The sequence below is a fragment of the Lagenorhynchus albirostris genome, chromosome 14 (genome assembly GCF_949774975.1).
Source record: "Lagenorhynchus albirostris chromosome 14, mLagAlb1.1, whole genome shotgun sequence".
NCBI lineage: Eukaryota > Metazoa > Chordata > Mammalia > Artiodactyla > Delphinidae > Lagenorhynchus > Lagenorhynchus albirostris.
The window spans coordinates 76138050-76156454 of NC_083108.1; the positions used below are offsets into that span (position 1 = coordinate 76138050).

The 18405-nt window shown below is 47.5% G+C and overlaps 1 non-coding gene across 1 annotated transcript; it reads right to left on the reverse strand.

The window, feature by feature from the left end:
* Positions 1 to 18018: 18018 nt before the first annotated feature.
* On the reverse strand, positions 18019 to 18124 carry LOC132504599 (U6 spliceosomal RNA). Its single transcript, XR_009534983.1, has one exon. It is a non-coding gene; the product is annotated as a U6 spliceosomal RNA (small nuclear RNA).
* Between the last annotated feature and the right edge of the window lie 281 nt (positions 18125 to 18405).

Consider the following 18405-nt stretch of genomic DNA (forward strand, 5'->3'; position numbering starts at 1 on the left):
TGGTATAGCCTCTCAGCACTGTGGGCTTTGTTCTGGAAGTGGAGGGAGGTGCTTACCGTGGAGATCCAAGCCCACTGAGGATCTCTAACTCACACTCTCTGGGGTGTGTTGGAGGGACTTCATCTCAATTCGAGGTGGTCCACATGGCAGCAGCGACCTGGTTCAGTGTCTGGCTGCATCACCCTGTGCGGGACCTTTTCTTCCCTGTGGGGATCTTCCTAAGCAAGGGGTTTTCTCAAACTTCAGGAACTGAGAGAATATTAGGGACATTAGCAGAATTAGAAAGATCTTCTTTGCTTCCAGGCAAAAAAGATTTTGGGAGTCTTAGATCAAATTCGGGGATGGGGACCTGGGGGGCAGGTTCCCCCTAGGTCCCCCTGCCTGTGACTTTCAGATCTGGGCAAAGTTCCTGTCCTAGGCCTCAGTTCCTTGAAATAACATCGATTTGGTGGGAGGGCACAGGGGTGGGTAGAATATCCCACCCCTGCCTTTTATTTTATTTATTTATTTTTGGCGGTACGCAGGCCTCTCACTGTTTTGGCCTCTCCCATTGCGGGGCACAGGCTCCGGACGCGCAGGCTCAGCGGCCACAGCTCACGGGACCAGCCGCTCCGTGGCATGTGGGATCTTCCCGGACCGGGGCACGAACCCGTGTCCCCTGCATCGGCAGGCGGACTCTCAACCACTGCACCACCAGGGAAGCCCCACCCCTGCCTTTTAAACCTAACTCAGAAATGAGGATGAAGAGCTAATAACAGTCAAGTGTTTGGAGTTCTTGAGAAGAAAGATGCATCATCTACACAAAGTATCATTAACTGTATTACTTCTCAGGAAGAGGTGGGGGAACCAGTTAGGAATCGGCTAGATGAGAAGTGAGGGTACTGCATTAAGATCCCCAGAGGGTGTGGTGGGTAGATGGGCTGGAAATGACCATTATTTATTTATTGCTTTTGTTAAGTGCCTGTAATGTGCTGGGCACTATGTGGGATGTGTGTGGAACACAGACATATACAAACCACCCAGGGTCAACCTTCTGTGGGGGATGGAAGCTCTCACATCTCCTCTTCTCACAAACGGGAGCATCTTCCTTCTGGGCGGAACCTGGTGCCAGAAATCCCTGCCATTAGCTACCGCTCCTTGGGGGTAGCCTGCAGAGAATGTGTGTCTGGGTTAAGGCATCTTATTACCTGGGAGGAGTAAGGCAATGCCTGGCTCAGGAACAGCACACTGATTTAGCTCATTTCACCCACTCTTGGTCACTGATGCACCTGGGACCTGAGCCTCCTGTGTGCACAGTGGGGAGGGATTGGCCCTGGGCTGATGGATCGCTGCTGGGTGGGTCCGTGGGAAGTCAGGGGTTAGCATGACTGGAAGGTGGGGAGGGAAGGGTCAGTGCAGGCAGCCGCTTGCCACCAATCGGCTTACAGACTCCAGAGGAAACAAGACATCAACAAGCAAATGTTTAACTAGATCTCAGAGCAAGAGAACAACTTCAAGGGCCAGTAGCAGTCCCAACTGCCAGGTGTATAATACCGATTACCCTATGGTGGATCACGGGTCTCTGAGAAACCGAGGAGAGAGTTTTGGAACCTCTCCTTTGAAAAATGCACTGACCTTTGTATGCAGATGTACACACATGATGCACACTTTGTATGCAATTTCAGGGGGTCCACTGATCCCTGAAGCTCATTCTAGGACCCCAGTTGGTTACCCTTCTTTACCAAGTTCAAATGCTGTGCTTTCACTGCCTTGGCTTGAAAACTCTCAACAACCCCGGGAGGTAGGTGTGGCATCATCCTCTTTCATGAAACCGAGGCCTAGAGGGAGCACGAAACTTGCCCAGTGTCGTGCAGCTAGTGAGTGTCCAAGCTGGGACCAGGACCTTGTGCTGCCCAAATCTAGGAGTCACTATTTCATCCAAGTCGATGCTGTGCTCCAGGAATGCATTTACAGAGAACACAATGAGAATGGTACCTTCTTGGAGTCAGCCGGTGCAGCTGCCCTGGTAAACCCATGCCTTCTTCCCATAACCATGTCTTTAGAGCTCATTTATAGGCATATATGCAAATGGACCAACTGAATGATAGAAAAATGAGTCCTGGGGGAAATTCTGATAGGGATGCAATTGCTGAAGACTTTTGATGCCTAAGCCTCCAAATGGAAGGATATTTCTAAATCATCCATTTATCCAACAAATTCATATGTGGAGCATCTCCCACGTGAATTTCAGTCCCCAACCAACTTGAATAAAATCCAAACTCCTCACAATGGTCTCCACGGCCCCTTGCCTTTCTCTCTCCTCACCTCTTGCAACTCTCTTCCTTATACTCCAGCAACCCTGACCTGTCAATTCCTAGCTCTTGCCAAGGTTTCCCACCCCAGGGCCTTTGCACTTGCTGTTCCTGCTGGCTTGGAATATTCTTGCCCTGGCTGTTCCCATGCCTGGCTCAGTCTCATCCCTCAGGTCTCAGCTTGAATGTCACTTCCTCCGAGAGATCTTCTTTGACTTTATCTAAGAATATCTCTCCACTATACTCCAGCCATCTGTTTCTGTCTTCTTAGCACTTTTAACAATCTGTAACTGTTTTATGTCTTTATTTGCTTATGTCCTCATTATCTCTCCCTCTCCCTTGACCATATAAATTTAGCTCCATGGAAGTGGGAGCTGTGCTATCTTGTTCACCGTTATATCCCCGGCCCCTAGCACATAATAAGGGCCCAACGGTTAAAGAACGAACGGCTGAAAAGTATGTTTGGAAGCAGGAGCACTCTTCAGCCACCACTTTATCCTACTTCGTGCAGCAATACAACCAAATTTGGCTCCAGGGTGTGACGGTGCCCTCATCTTGAGCTAGCGGGCGCATGACTCTCCAAGATGGTGGCCTCTGGGGCCAAACGAGAAGCCAGGTTGAAAAGATAAAGGTCCTATGACTTCAGCTTGGAGAAGCAAGAACAAATGCAGTGTAAGGGGAGGGTCTGGATGCTCCTAACTTAAGAAAGATGAGACAGTGAGGCTGGCTTAAAAAAAAAATGTCTTGCTAACCGGATCCATCATCAAAGGAAACCACCCTATGGACAGTTTTATGACATAGTCTGAAGCACAGGAAATGGGCTGCACGGGAGTGTTAGGGGACTTTTAGAAGTTGTATTGCTTTCTTAGGAAAATGCTATTGGCTTCTGGAACTGCAGTTTAATTAAGTTCAGTTGGCTGGATACCTTCAAAGCCTGTTCCAGGTTCTTACCAGCCCTTGCAGACACAGACATCTTCCAAGCAAATGTGTGAGCATAAGAGTGGCAAGATAAGGTAGGCATTCTCCAATCACGGATCATGCCACCCGGGCGTGTGGTGGGGCAGGAGGCCAAGGGACTTGACTGTCCAGTCCTGCCTCACCTCCCCCACCCTGCCTCCTCGTGCGACAATGGAAGCGAGACAGTGCTTTCTTCATGGAGGTGTGTGGGGCGTCCAGGCTATCAGAGAGGCACCAAAAGGGACAGACAGACCCACACCAACTGATTTATCTGTCTTGGGCTCTGATGCAGACCCTCCAGGGTGACTCACCTCCACCCCAGGGGTGGAGCCTGTTGGGCGGGTTTCTCAAAGTTGATCTCCAACAGAAGAGAGCTTTGGGGGCCACAGGGGCTGCCGTCATTCTGAACTGACCCTTATGATGAGCCCAGAACCAGGCTAGGTACATGCACACCCTTCATCTTATTGGACTGTGTCAACAACGTTGAGAAAAAGGTTTTGCTAAGCCCCTCTTCCAAATGAGGAAATCAAGACAGAAAGGTCGTCATCGCTGGCCCGAGATCACTCAGCTTGTAAGCGGCGTAGGTTGAGAGGCTGAGCTTGTGCATCTGGCACTCTCTGCTAATGACCCGTCACAACTGATTATCAGGCACTGTTTTGGGTGCTAGGGATATAAGAATATATAGAGGGGCTTCCCTGGTGGCGCAGTGGTTGGGAATCTGCCTGCCAATGCAGGGCACACGGGTTCGAGCCCTGGTCTGGGAAGATCCCACATACCGCGGAGCAACTAGGCCCGTGCACCACAACTACTGAGTCTGCGCGTCTGGAGCCTGTGCTCCACAACGGGAGAGGCCGTGACAGTGAGAGGCCCGCGCACCGCAATGAAGAGTGGCCCCCGCTCACTGCAACTGGAGAAAGCCCTCGCACAGAAACGAAGACCCAACACAGACAAAAATAAATAAATAAATTTATAAAACAAAAAAAGAATATACAGATATTTTACCCCACCCCTCAAGAGCATGTTTTTTAAAAAATGCAGTGCTTGCCCTCAAAGAGTTTACTCTTTTCTTTTACACTTAAGGTTGCATCTTAAGTATTGGTATGTGTATCCGTCTCATTCTCCAATTAGACTGCATACTTTTTAAGAACAGGAGCTTCACCTCAGCTTCCCAGGCATAGGCCATGGATGCGTCCCTTGGGCAATTTGGTGAAGGCCAGGGACCCCTTTTCAGAATCAGGCTACATAAAATAAAGCACATAGGATTGCAAAGGAAACCAATTATACTATAATACAGATATCAGAATATGAAAACGCGAGTTTGTGAAACGGTACTATACGAGCTTCTTTATTATGCCTTAAGTATCAAGATCTAGATGCTGGTCTGTCTACTACTGCAATTTTTAAGTTGCGAGGAGCACAGACAATATTTTGATATCTTTGCAACAACTGTTAGTGACAGGAAAGTCTCTGTGATTTGCACGTGTGCTGAAGTCACAGGAACTGCTGATGCTACAGGGGTTTGTCACCTTCATTCCTCATAGGAGAAAATGCTGCCTTTCTACTAGAGGTTAGTGAAAGTAGAGATGTCATTTTTTTCCCCAGCTAAACTCATGGACCCCTGAATTGCACCCATGTACCTGCAAAGGGTCTGAGGATGCCAGGTTTCGAACCCATGTTAATCCAGTGGCATTTCCACACACTGTGCTACTTTCCATAAGCGGCCAGGGCTACTGAGAACCTCAGTAACCAAGCTGGGAAGACGCCACCTGGGGTCACTGTCCTATCTTGTCCTGTGATTGAGTGCACGCCTGTTCAGTTTTTCCATGTCATCCGAGAAGGTACGGTGATGACACGTGGTGATAAAGCAACAAATAAAGGCAGGAGGGCAGCGTGGTCAAGAGCATGACTGGGGGTGGGGCTGTCATAGGGGATCAGATTCACAATTGGATGCCCCCCACTCATTAGCTGTGTGTCCTTGGGCGGGTCAGTGACAGATCAGGACTCAGCTCTCTCACCTGTGCAGTGGGACTGAAACATACGCCCTGGTGGAGTGGCTGTGAGGACCCAATGAGACAAGGGATGGAAAGTTCTGGTACAATGCTGGTGCATGGAAAGCACTCAGTAAAAGACAACTGTTTGAGAGCCACCTTGCACTTTCATTGTTTATGGAGTGCCTCTCTCCAAAGTCCATAGAGTTCAATGGATAGCATTTGAATCACAATGTTCCAGATTGCTGCTTCGCTCTGTCTCACCCAGGATCCCACTCTAGGAAGTGGAGGTTCACAGTTGGGAGAGGCTCCCCGTGGGAAGCTCAGAAAGTTTCTCTCTTCCTCCCAGCCCGGTCCAAGCTGATGAGTTTGGGGAGTGCATATCTAACCATTGGTTGCATGGCTTTTCTTTTCTTTCTTCTTTCTTTCTTTTTGTTAAAAAATTGTCCACCAAAGCTGAGTTGCCGAGTGAATCGTTAAGGGAGCAAATTCCAAGAGCATGAGCTTCTCTTGTTTCCCAGGACAGGTTTGGGCCAAGACAAACCTCAGTGATGCCAACAGCAGTTGCTTAAACAGTGGAGCTCAGAGCTGGCTTCCCGGCCTGGCTTGCGGGGCTCTGTTTGAACTTTCTCCTCTCTCCTTCCACCCAGTGATTAAAGGAACCACATGGAACTTTCTCTTTATGCCTCTTTCCCCTTCCTTCCCCATGCACCCCTTTGGAAAGGCTCCGCAAAGTCCCCATTTCTCAAAGATCCGGGAGCTGTGGCCTCTTGATTTATGTTCACTTGGCAATGTGAGGTTGCAATGGCCTGAGAAGCCTGAATAACTGGAAAAGGGAAATGGAGGAGGGTGGGGCTGATGGGAGGGTCTGATTGTGGCATGAGCTTGGCCCTCCCTCCAGCAGACCAGAGCCAAGGACCCCAGGACCAGTAACCAAAGGAAAATCAGACCAAGTGGCTGGAGTGTGAAAAAGAAGTCAAAGCTGTTCAAAGAAACAAACAACATCTGTCCTTTCTGGATGCTTGGTGACCCCTTGGTTTTTCACTTTCCACAGATCCTTCCTCCTGGCCATTTTGGGTTTCATGTGTAAACAGGGACAATCTTAATCCCTATCCTACTATAGGTGCTCCATAAATGCTATTTGAATTAAGTCCTCTTATAAAAGAAGAGGAAGTCGACTCTTTTTGGTTTGGTTCTGTTATGTATCTTGCCTGGGGCTGCAGTACATGAGTTCACATCTCCATGAAAGCCTGGCTTTCACCCGGCACATAAGGTTCTGTTTCCTGAATTAGATCTTGTGTGACTTGAGGGCAGGAACTATTCTTTCCTCCTCTCCTTCCTGCCTTCCCTTCCACAAATATTTATTGAGCACCTACTATGTGCCATCGTCATCTCCTCTCTACCCCCACTCTAACAATTAGCATGTCTGTCTCCTAATAGGTGCTTAATAAGTGTTGGATGGATGGATGGACAGATGAATGAATGAACAGATGGAGGTTTAGGTGGGACTCCAGAAAGTAAGCCAGGGTCTTTGGTTCTCCTAGAAAGTTGTACACATGGTTAACATCTCAGAATTGGGATCCCAGGCAGCAAAGAGGTGGGCTGGGACTGGAGCTGGGAATAAGGACCCTTCGTTGCCAGTCCCAACTTGGCCACCATCTTGCTGTGGATCTGGGAACAATTTATTTAACTCTTTGGGCTCAAGTTGTCATATCTGTAAAATGAAAACAATCTCAAGACTACTTTAGAGTTTCGCTATTCTCCAAAACACTTTACCTCCAAACCAATGAAATCAGATCCTTCCATAAAAGATTTATGAGACCACCAGATTCACTCCTAGCTCATTCATTTCTTTGACTATCTCTCCTTGGTCTGACTTGGAATTGCCCATGTCTTTTCTTATTCAAGAATCTACAGTGGCTCCCAAGTGCCTGTCACATCCAGTATACTTTCCTTTCCTTGGCTTTCAAAAGATTCGCATTCTGTCCACAACCCACAAACCCACCGCATTTCTCAGCATTCAGCATTTGGAATCTCCCACTGCAGTTCGGCTGCTTCCTCCCTGACACTGATTTACCTCTGGGCCTTTACTTATTATGTCCCTTCCTGTTCCATTTATGACTTCTAAATCTTAGTGATTTCATAAAGCTTCCAGTAGAGTCAACCAAATTTGAATAGATCACCCCAAAATAAGAGCTTACTACAGGAAAGGGAAAAATGACCCATATCTCCACACCCAAAGACAAGCTCTGTGGACATCTGGGTTTACTTCCTTCTAGTCTTTTTTTCTTTTTAAATCTGAGCAGGGTTTTAGGGGATGAACCACACGACTTACTTATCAATCCCCTATAGTTGGTTGGCTATGGAGGCTGTTTGTAATCTTTTGCCATAGTCTATGTGTTGTGAGAAACATCCTGTCACTAAGTCTTTTTACACGTCTTTAATTATTTCCTTGGGCTACATTCCTAACAGTAGAATCACTGGGATTAAAGGCTTTTTGATGATGGTGGTGGGCGTTGGGGGGGAGGTGCATGGCGGGGGAAGAGGCACCATGTTGAGATCCAAATCCCTCTGTGAGTCCAGGGAGCACACTGAATGAGAAATGGCCATCCCCATCTTTTCTTTGGGAACTGGCCAGTTTGACAGGTACCCTGGCACCCTTGCTTCCCTGCCTACTCTTGTTCTGGCCCAACATCAAGCTTCTGAGACCTCGAGGAGGTTTTTTAAAGACAATACGCTAAAGAGAAAACCGCCAGTGTACCTTTAGCTGGGACTGAGGATTCAGAGCTAAGTCTCTCCTGGGTCTCCCCCCACCCCCATCCTCGGTTGATGGAACTGTGCACTTGGACATGTGTGATTGACTGTGGTATTAAGGAAATATGTATGACACAATGTTTTTAAGCTTTTTCCAGCGATATTTATATCACACAAATGGCATGTTGGGTTTTTTTCCCCCTCTCAACCACCGAGAATGAATAAATCAGTTGTCTTAATCAAGCTAATGGAGAGGGCATGGGCTAGAAAGATGGGTGAGAGGCGGCTCTTTGCCTGAGCCTGTGGCTCCCGTATCAGGGGGGGCCCTGGCAAAGTCGCTTCACATCTCTGGGTCTCTGTTTCCCTGTCTTCAAGATGGGCATGGTGACATCCGAAGGCTGATGACTTCGCGGGATAAAGATCGTCTTCTAAGCATTTGGAATTCCTTGGAAGAGAGTAGCTGCATGAATTTTTAATCCTCTATTTTCAGCTCTTTGGACCTGCGTGTAGGAGCAGAGCTGTAAACGCAGAGAACTCACCACTACAGTCTAGTTTATAAGGTTTTTGTCTCATACCATCCCATAGTTCTGACCTTAAGAATGACTCAGAATGTGGGGGAAATGCAGTTTGTTGTGGTGGCTGTTATTACTTAAAAATTAATGGCTTGGCAAACACAGGGATCACCCTGTCATGCCGAGGTCATGTTTACACCAAGCATATATATTTCAAGCTCCTAAACCTTCAGCAGCACTGAAGGGCAGAATCAGCACAATTCCCACGCAAGACTCAGAATCCCGGGCCAGAATCACCATGGCTCTAAAGGGAGTTGTTAGTGAGTATGCATTCTGCAACCAGAACCTCATCAGCCTCCACATACCTTACGGATGGAGCAGGCTTTTCAGGTTCTAATTCATGGAGACCTACCAACTCCACGGAGAAGTGAAAAAAAGAAAAGAGAAATTCATAAGGATGCAGGACCCAAACTTGGATCTCATTCATTGTTCATCCATCCAACCAACAAGTATTTATTGAGCACCAAGAATCTACCTGGGACTGTGCTAAGTGCTGGGGATACAGAGGATGGCAAAAGCAGAACTGTCCGTGCCTGGGGGGAGGTTGTAGTCAAGTCAAGAAGACAGATGTTAATCAGTAATCACACAGGAAGTATAAATTCATAACCAAGTTGGGACCGATGAAAGGAAGGCTATGGCACTTAGATGCATCATCACTGGGGAATCTGATCTAGCTTTGGAGACAAGGGAAGGCAGAAGTCACTGTATATACAAGCTCCCTTTTAAGAAAGAGTGGTATATTTGAGGATGTGAAAGGCCAGAGAAGTAAAAGTGAGGGGAAGAGAACTAAAAGATGGAGCTAGGCACACCCATTGGGATGGCCATTAAAAAACAAAAAAGGAAACTAACAAATGTTGGCAAGGATGTGGAAAAATTGGAAGCCTTGTACTCTGCTAGTGAGAATGTAAAATGGTGCAGTCACTGTGGAAAAGAGTTTTGGTGGTTACTCAACAAGTTAAACATAGAATTACCATATGACCCAGCAATTCCACTCTTAAGTATATACCCAAAAGAACTGAAAACAGATGTTCAAACAAAACCTTGTACACAAGTGTTCACAGAAGCACTATTCACAATAGCCAGAAGTTGGAAGCAACCCAAATGTTCATCAATGAATAAACAAAAGGTGGTCTATCCATACAGTGAAATATTATTCAACCATCAAAAGGAATGAAGTTGCTACAACATGGATGGACATTGAAAACGTTATGCTAAGTGAAAGAAGTTATAAAAGACCACATACTGTAGGATTTCATTTATATGAAATTTCCAGAGTAGGGAAACCCGTAGAGATAGAAAGAAGATTGGTGGTTGTCAGAGGCTGAGGGAGGGCAGAATACGAAGTGACCTCTAATGGGTAAGGGGTTTCTGTTTGGGTGATGAAAAAGTTCCGGACTAGATAGTAGTGATGGCTGCATAACAGTGTGAATCTGCTTAATGTCACTGAGTCGCACACTTTAAAATCATTAAAACAGCAAATTTTATGTTATGTGTATTTTATAATAATAATGATAATGATAATAAAAGATGGAGCTAGGGAGGTAGGCTGAGCCAGCTGGTGAAAGACCTGGATGGTGTTTTCATGCTCAGATCAATGAACAGATCATCCTGACTGCAGGTGGAAAATGGATGGGAGTGGGCAACAGTGTTAGGATGGGGACCCCTGAGGAGGTGGGAGCATGGTCCAGGAGCAAGATGGCTTGGACCAGAGGGCACAGTGGTGGTGGAGAGAAGGGGGCAAATTTGAGTGATACGTAGCAGGAGGGCTTGGCCATTCCAAACAGACCCAACTCTTCTCCCTCACATACATGTGTGCACTTATCATTCATGGGGCTTGAAGGGAGAAAGTATGTGTCCTCACAGGGAGTCTGGAAAGCATGCAGGAAGAAGACCCTTGGATTCAATTTTTTATTCTTTTTGCTGCCAGATCTTAAGCAAGTAACTTCATTTCTTCGTGTCTCCATTTCTTCCCCTGTAAAAATCGGGACCCTAAGATCCATTTCATAAATTGTTATGTGGAGATGGGAAGAAATAAGCGTATTGAGAAAACGGCACCTGCCCTAGCTTTCTTCCGGGATTCTTGGGAGACCCAAAGGAGCTGTTAATCTTTCAAAGACCACATAGATCACCCAGGGAAGGCAGCCCACACCGCTGGGGCTGATGTCACAGCTTTCAGAAGGCAGGTCTCTTGAACAGATTTTCCAAAAGCGGCGACTTTATAATAATCTCCAAAGTAACAGATTACAGTTGTTAAAGCTAGGGTAAAAAGACAGAGGACTGTAGGAAGCAGTGGGAGATGAGAAGCAAAGTCGTCGATCACGTTACTGTCTTTCTTCTGTACTCACCCCGCCCACTCCAGCGCGGGCTCCGCCCCTGGCTAAGCCCCACCCAGTCTCCGCCCCCTATTTTAGCGCTGGCCACGCCCCCTCAACTCCCAGCTCCCAGGGTTGGAGGCTCCCACCTGCGCTAAGCATTTGGTACCCGAGAGGGGATGAGAGGGCATTTGATGGGTGAGGATGGGAGGGCTAGAAATTGACAGGGTGAGAATTGGGGAGACGAATCCCTCCCTGTCCCCTGTCTTCACTCACTCCCTTGTTGAGGGCCTTGGCTTTGGCATAATGTAAGTACTTATATAATGCGTGCGCTGCCTCGAGAGCTCTGCATTTGTCTTTCTGTCCTTCATATGCCAATGTGCTTCCGCCTCGGGTCTAGGTTGAAGCTCCTGGAAAGGAGGGTGCTACCTAACAGGTCCTGTTCGACCCCAGCCCCGGGCCAAGGGCCGAGAGAGGCTGGGGCTGGGGCGGGGTTGGGGGACGAGGGGGGAGGAGTGAGAGCCCCACATGACAGGCTTCTGGAACCAGATCCGGTGCCAACTTGGATTCTGTTTTTTCCTTCAATAAAAGGAACTTTTCACAAACGCTTTAAATTTTTTTATTGAAAAAAAAAAACGGGTTCCTATCCATCTGATTGGAGGCATCACAGAGCAAAAGGCGAAGCTGAGTCCCGCACACACTCGCGCCACACACACACATACACCCTCCCAAGGTTTTCCCGAACACACACACACACACACACACGCGCGCGCACCCTCCCGAGGTTTTCCCGAACACACACACACACGCACGCACCCTCCCGAGGTTTTCCCGATATCTACTCCGGTTACAACTAGACGGCCCCTCCCCCCACCTCGCCTTTCCCCTTCCTCTCCTCTATCTTGGGAGGAGCATTTTCTGTGTCTTCCCAAGTCCCCAAGGGGGACCTCCTGTGTTGGAGTGGGATGGGGGTAGGGTCACATAACGAAGACCAGAAAGAACAAATTCGATAATCAAAAGAATTATAGTAATTGCTTTCACTTTCCCCGAGCCCGCTCTGCGGATTCTCTCCCCCGCCCCTTCCCTGGCTTTCTGTCTGTCGGGAATACTTCGTCTTTCCGACCCTCTCCCCTCCCCCAGGCTCCTCCTCTCCTCTGCCTTCGCTCGCGCGTTCCCTCTCTTCCTCCGTTTTCTGGTGTGCTGGAACGTTCAGCGGAATATGATGAATGATCACCTGTCACGGCTTGTTTATTATAATGCAGGCAATCAATTACACATCCCCAACGCTGGCCGGCCCGCAGGAAATTTATATGCTCAGCACAAACCAATGTGAAAATGGAATCTCATTTGCCAAATGTCTTTCTTCCCGTACAGCACGATGATTACAGTCTGTGTTTGTTTCAACAGTCGTGTACAACTGACAGTGCCATCATTTACTGCCTGGCTCAGGTCACGTTTCTCTCAGGGTTTATTTACTGTGTTACGAAGGCCAGCACAGGAAAAGGACAAGGGTGTCTGTCAGGGATGCCACTGTGTTAAAAAGTGGGCGGGCTAGGCTGCATTCCTGGGCAGCACTGCAGCCTCAACCCCTGGGCCCTGCCTCCGCAGGCGACCTCCTCCAGCATCCTGTTGCCAGGACTCCTAGGCCCCCAGAGGGAGGCAGCTCTGGGTATCAGAAGCTCTACAGGTCCCAGTATCAGAGGGACCACAGTTTACATTCTGGTTCTGCTACTGTCTAGTTGTGTGTGGTCAGGGTTTCAACCTCCTCATCTGGACAATGGGAGTTTTAATATGCTCCTCGCAGGAATCCTGTGATGTCTGGGGTATCAGAGGGGTCGCTAAGTGTTAGTTCCGGTGACTTCAGATCACGCTTTGGCCACACAAAAACCTACTCATCGGGAAGCCGAGAGGAGAGGTCCCGTTCGAAGAGGTGCGAGTTGGAATTCACATCCTGTGTTATTATCTTCCTCAGTCTCTACTTTCTGAGACTCAGCTGTCTCAGGATCTGTTCTCCTTCCAGGTAGAATTTTGTACTTATGTTCCCTCTGCTCTGACACATAGTGTGTCTTAGTGTGACTTTGGGAAAATAAAATGGCCCCTTGCTCTGCTTCCGCTTCTGTCATTGTAAAAATAGGCGTAGCATTTCTGGCCTTTCTAGCTGTGTGACCTCAGGCAGGCCAGTCCCTTTATCTCTCCAGGCCTCAGATTCCTCCCATGGGAAGTGGAGGGAATAACTCCTTAACAAGCCAGCCCAGCCTTGCTGGCAGGATCCAGAGTGCCCATGGTGTAAGAAGTGCCATGTAAACTGCAAAGTGCCGCTGTCACCGCGGTCCATCCTCTTTCTGTCAGGAGTTCTGGTTGGTCTTTGGGGTTTGCTGCACAGGCATTGATTCAAATTTGTGGCCCTCACAGCATGTGGCATAGAGTGGGAGATCAGTAAATGAGGAGCACGAAGATTCTCATGGGTATTTGATTGTTCTTTATTGTATTGTATATTTCTTTATTATTCTACGTAGGTATTTGTTTAATGGCTGTCTGCCCCACTGGGATGGAAACTTTAAGAGGAAAGGCACCAGGTTGACTTTGGGTTATCTCTGTGTCCCCAACATATAGCCTCAAATTGGCACATCCTAAAGAAATCAGTAAATATCCGTGGCTTTAATGGACGAGTGAATGAATGGCTACATGAGTAAATTCATTACTAGGGTAATCTCTGCGGTGCAGAGGGTGGGCCCTGGTAAACGGATGTTTACAGGTATCTTCACCATCCCTGACCCTCACAGAACCAGCTTTGTGGGTGCCCAGGGTTACGCATACTATGTGTACTCAGTGCCAGCTGGTGACAGATCACAGACGTGTCTGCCTGGCTTCCTACCCACCCCTCAGACCAACGTCCCCTGGATAAACTTCCCATTTATCACTCTCCACCCTATGTTGCCTTGAAATCTCTACACCTCCTTATGGTATTTGGGTCCCCCAAATGTCCAGCACACTGCCTGTCTAAAACAGATGTTTTCAATCAATAAAGATGGCCTTTTCTAAGCACTGATGTATGGAATACAACTTAGAATTCCATTAACACATGCTGGGTCAGGGAAAAAAATGATTCAAGTTCATATTTTAAAAGCAAAAAATTAACAGCTGCATTGTATATTTTGGTCAAGTGCTTTGGATTTGTGGAAGGGATTTCTTCCCATAAATATAATTATTAGTCCCCATGATTATACTAATAACCAGGGGGATGGCACAGAGCTGTGCCTCCCCAGCAGGCTGGGCTGGGTAGGGCCGGGTATTCCCTCTGCTGACTTGCTTCACTAGTTGACTAACAGACCTTATTCCCCGGCCGAGCCCATCACATCCTGCCAACGCCAGCTTCCCGATGTGGAGGGGGAGCAAGAGCAAGCGCCGTGCGTGGGGTCCTGAGGGAAAAGCAGCCTGTGTTTGCTGCTGCTTTGACAGTTGAGGCTCGGAGAGGGGCTGGCAAACAATGGGAAATGAAACATTTGAGTGGTTGCAAAAAATTCCGTGGGAAATCCCCCCTGGTTGTATTTATGTGCACCAGCAGTGACAAGGGGAGCTGGGGGCTTTCGATTTCAAAGGTTCCTGAGCAGACCACAATAGCGTTCTGAGCTGGCAGTCCCCAGAAACAGCTCTTATGGGCCACAAAAGGCTAGCCTGAGTCTGTCAGGGAAGGTTTGGCCACGTGCATGGCGTTGGCCATGAGCTGCAGTGGCTTGTTGGGAGCTCATCCACAGTTGTAGAGCTCAGGCCTCTGAACCTTCTGCTCTAAGACAAATCCCTCTCAACTCTTCCTCTAGATTTTCCCTGGCCTCAAGAGCCTGGGCGGGGCGGGGCGGGGCTGGGGGAGGTCTCCCTGGGGCTCAGCCCTACCTGCTTATACTGGTGGGGTCTCCCTGGGGCTCAGCCCTACCTGCATAATTCTAGGAGGCTTAGTCCCCTGCAGACCTCTTCCCCACCATCTAATTGAAAAAATCCAAAATTGAGGACTCACATGCATTCCCCTGGCATTTTCCCGTTAATATGGGGTCTGCTCCTGCTTTCTCCATTCCCATTTATAATGGACATTTATTTGTCTTTTGCTCCCCCCACCCCCTTTAGAGAACAAAGTGAACTGATATTAACCAACTCTTGTTTTGCTTTCCTTAGAACTAATAAATATTCAAAATACTTAACCACTCTTGCTAATGTCTTGCTACTGCTGCTGTGATAAAATACATGTGTTTATAGATCCCATTAAAGGTGAGGTTTATGGATTTTTAGAGACACTTAGTAGATGAGAAAACTGAAACTTAACGGAGGTGAAAAGCTTGCCCATTGTAGTAGTCGGGAGGTTTCAGCTGCAAAATGACAAACTCCTAACTTGAATGGACTTAAGACAGATCAAAAATGTATTGAAGTTTTTAACCGAGAAGCAAGGGCTTCTTGCTTCTTATTAACTTCAGGCATTGCAGGATCTAGGCTTTCCTTTAAGTTTTTGGGAATCTGCCTCTCCCCATCTCTTCAGCTCTGCTTTTCCCTGTTTTGGTTTCATTTTGAGATTGGCTCTCTCCACCTGTTGTACATCGTCGCAGAGTCAAGTCAAGGCTTTCTCTTGCTTGCCTCTGTAAAAGTCCGAGGGTCACGTCTGGTGGGTTCTGATAGGTTCAGCTGCCCACTGCTAAACCAATGACCAGGACAAGGGGGCTGGAATGATCTGATCGCCCAGAGCCCAGTCAAGTGCTCACTGCCGAAGCCTAGCTAACCCACAGGGGCGGAGTGAGAGTGAGTGGTTCCCCCAAAGAATATCAGGGCTCCTACCAGGAGGAATGGATGATGGGCGGGCAGAAAGCCATGGTGTCCTATACTCCCATGTCATGCTGCCAAGTGTGACATGGGCAGGCAAGCCTGCACATAGATCTGCCCTCCACCTCCTCCACGCTGCTGGAGACTACCTCGGGGACCCCCTCACGCTCTATCCAGACCTGGGACTCCAGCCCTGCCCCTACCCCATGAATTCATTCCAGTTGGCAGTTTTCAAAACATGCATCTTGGGCACTGCTGGAGGGAGGAAGACAGCAGGGGGAAGCAAGGAGGATGGGTGACAGAAGCTCAGCGTCTGGGACTATATAGGACCCCCGCCCCTATTCCAACCATGTGGCAACTCTTGTGTCCATTTGTATATTCAGTTCCCTTGAACAATTTTATTTTATCAGATAGCTCCTCATATTTTTACAGCTTGAAAATCAGTGATTTTTCTACAACGTTTGCCCTCTCCCTCATTCATAAATGAGGAACAATAGCCAGAAAGAGGCAGGAGCCTGACCAAGGCCAGGCGGGCAGCAGCAACAAAATGCATAGTCTGGGAAATCACACCTTGGGATTCCCATGTCCTGCCCTTCCCATGTGCAGCCTTGCGGGTGGGATAGAGATTCGGGAAAGAGATTACCACACGCACCTCTGCGGTATTTCACTGACTGGTCAGCCAAGAATGCAGAATGGAGCAGCTTCCCAGAGGACAGCAGAAAGAGGGAAACTTTGTGTGGCTTTCTCTCTGCTCTCCAGGTACAGACAGCCGCTGGGGACTCTCTGTAGGTAAAATCCCACCAGAATGGAGAAAAACAGCCAGATTCTGCTACTCCTGCCTCATACTGGGAGCTTACATCGCATCCCAGAAGAACTTACGTGAGTAAGCCATGTGCTTCTGTTTAAGATATTTACAAACAACTTCTCTTCTTGTCCTCCCGTGTCTCCAGGCACCAGCCCTGCCACATACTTCAAACCCACCTCTCTACAACGCTGGTCACTGCTAATCATCATAGCTAACCTTCCTGAGTGCTTACAATGTTCCCAAAAGTGTATGCTAAGCGCTTGACAGGTATTGTTTCATCGAATCCTCCCAAGAACCCCATACAGTAGGTACTATTATTAGCCTCGTTTTACAGGTGAGGAGACAAAGGTGCAGAGAGATGAATTAACTTCTCCAAGGTGCTCAGCCAGCTTCCAACTCAGGCAGTCAGAGTCAAGCACGAGCTGATGGTTAGGTAGTACGTGAGGTGCGTGATGAGTGTGGGGTTAGCCGTACCTGTACACAGACAGAAAGTTCCCCACGTCCCCTTACCTCCTCTCCTACACTCTCTTGCCTGGTGTCTCCAGCAAGCACACACAGGGGATTTCAGGAAGAGAAGGCTCCTAAGGTGCCGGCACAACACGGGTAAGTTGGGTACGGAAAGGCGTGTGGGCTCATTACTTAGACTACCTTGCAGCCGCTTATTGAATTAGTGTGATTCTTAACATCTTCAACTTGGATCTCCTCCAGGCCAGCCAGCTGGTGCATTCAGTACGACTCAGCTCGCCTTAACTCAATTAACTAAGCCAGGCTGCGCTGAACTCAACAAGTATTTCTTAAGCACTGAGCTGGCTGCAGGGGGAAAAAAAAACAAAGGAGGGCAAGACTCAGACTCTGCCAGACTTGGCCCTTAAGGAGATGCCTTGCGCTTTTAACGCATAACACAGTGCCATATTTTCTAAGTACCACCTTCGCTCTCCCCCTGTGCTATGATTTACTTCATAGTTTTCTTTAAATAAATTAATTTTTAAGGAAATTAATTTCCTTCTCTAAACTTAAATAAGTTAATTGTTTAATATTGAGGTGAAATTGACATAACATAAAAGCAACCATTTTAAAGTGAACAATTCAATAGCATTTAGTACATTCGCAGTGTTGTGTAACCACTACCTCTGTCTAGTTCCAAAACATTTCCATCACTCCAACATAAGACCCCATACCCACCTCCCCTAAACCCCCTCACAACCACTAATCTGCTTCCTTTTCCTATGGATTTGCCAATTCTGGACGTTTCACATAAATTGAATCATATACTATGTGATCTTTTGTGCCTGGCTCCTTTCACTCAGCATCATGTCTTTGAGGTTCATCCATGCTGCAGCATGTGTCAGTGCTTCATTCCTTTTTACGGCCAAATAATATTCCGTTGTCTACATCCACCACAGTTTGTCTATTGTTTCATCTATTGATAGATATTTGAGCTCTTTCTACCTTTAGGCTATTGCGAGTAGTGCTGCTAAATAAGCTTACTTCATTTGTTCATTCATTCATTTCGATATAATTGACATATAATATTGTAAAAACATGAAACACTTCACATATTTGCATGTCATCCTTTCGCAGGGGCTGTTTAATCTTTTCTGTACGTTCCAATTTTTTGGATATGTGGTGCCGCAGTGAGCACTGAATGTTTATTTTAAAAGGAAAATTTAATCACTACTATAAATAGGAAAACTGTATTTTTCTAATAGGAAATAGAATAGATATATAACTATTATAAGTAAAAATTTCAACGGTGTAGCACATAAAATCACCCGGTGTACTCTCAGATTCAGTAGTAAAAAGCCTGGACTCTGCATGTGGTCGGCCTTGACTTTGAATCCTGGTTTTGCCATCTGAACCTGGCCAATGTCCTGTCCTCCCCCAGCCCCCCTGAATATTGCACAGGTTAGCAGCACGGACCCC